This window comes from Lactuca serriola, chromosome 5 (genome assembly GCF_051521515.1).
Source record: "Lactuca serriola cultivar US96UC23 chromosome 5, Lser_US96UC23_V15, whole genome shotgun sequence".
NCBI classification, from domain to species: Eukaryota; Viridiplantae; Streptophyta; class Magnoliopsida; order Asterales; family Asteraceae; genus Lactuca; species Lactuca serriola.
Window position 1 is genome coordinate 260,927,909 of NC_136412.1, and position 1,292 is coordinate 260,929,200.

Consider the following 1,292-nt stretch of genomic DNA (forward strand, 5'->3'; position numbering starts at 1 on the left):
CCCCGATGAAATATTCTTAGACTAGGTCCCTTATGTTTGTTGTTTTAGGGACATAAAGTGAGAATAACGGGAATGGGTAACTGGGTTATTGTTGGTTGGTGAAAATTAAATATGATTATTTATTGTGGGTTGAAAACCCTATATGCTCACCAGGCTCCCAAGCCTGACCCACTCAGTTTTATTTGTATTACAGGAAGTGGCGCGAGGGCATGAGATGGATGAACCATCAGTTGTTTTGTTTACAAGTCTGTATATGTATATATTTGTTGAATGACTTGTAATGTTATCGTTTATGCTTATTGGTCTGTATCGGAACATGACACCCCGAGTTTTGATTATAATGAAAATACATTTCTTTTATGAAATGCTTTGGTAAACATTGTTTTATCATGTTTTGTTTTTGGGAACAAATTCCGCAACTCTTTCAAATCAAAAGGATTTACTCTGAAAATATTTTAAAAGCATAAATGAAAATCGGTCTTTTCTGGCCGAGATTTTGGGGATGTCACACTTTTAAAGGAGTTGCAGAAGACTGGCTAAAGGAACTACCACCTGGTGCAATCACTACTTGGGCCCAAATATGCGAGTAGTTTTTAGAACAATTCTGCCCACCTTCCAAGATAGCTAAACTTAGGTAGGCAATAACCAATTTTGAGAAAAATCCGGGTGAGTCACTTTATGAGGCATGGGATCGCTACAAAGGATTATTAAGAAATTGTCCTCAAAATGAGCTTAACATACAACAAGAAGTCTCAATATTTTATGATGGTGTTAATGTTATGACAAGGCAGCTCCTTGATTCTCAAGGACCACTAACTAAGAAAAATCTGGGGGAAGTCAAGGAGTTGGTTGAAGAATTTGCAAAGCATTCTCGTAAGTACCACAATCCAAGGCTGGATGAAATTAAAGGAAGCGGGGATGGACAATTTGCAAACATGGCTGTTGTAATAGCCATGCTTGATACTATGGATAGGAGAATGACAAAGATGGACCAGACAATACAAGCAATTAGAGTTGGATGTGATAGGTGTAATGCTCCACACTTGATCAAGGACTGACACTTGGATGATACTACTGGGGATAAATTTGATGAAGACTAGAGAAAACAAAAAAAGGAATGGCTGCCATATGATGAATACAAGAAGAAAATGGAAGAAAAATATAGGCAGACAGGCCGAGGCTTCTACCAAAAAGAGCAATCACCAGCTGAGAAGAAAGTTGACTGGGAGAACATGCTAGTTCGTTTTATGGAAGCTTCTGAAAAAAGGCATGATGATACTGATGTAATATTG

At 37.8% G+C, this 1,292-nt stretch overlaps 1 non-coding gene across 1 annotated transcript; it reads right to left on the minus strand.

Moving 5' to 3' along the window:
• Positions 1-626: 626 nt before the first annotated feature.
• LOC145056067 (small nucleolar RNA R71) lies at positions 627-734 on the minus strand. The gene has a single exon (XR_013685605.1). It is a non-coding gene; the product is annotated as a small nucleolar RNA R71 (small nucleolar RNA).
• Between the last annotated feature and the right edge of the window lie 558 nt (positions 735-1,292).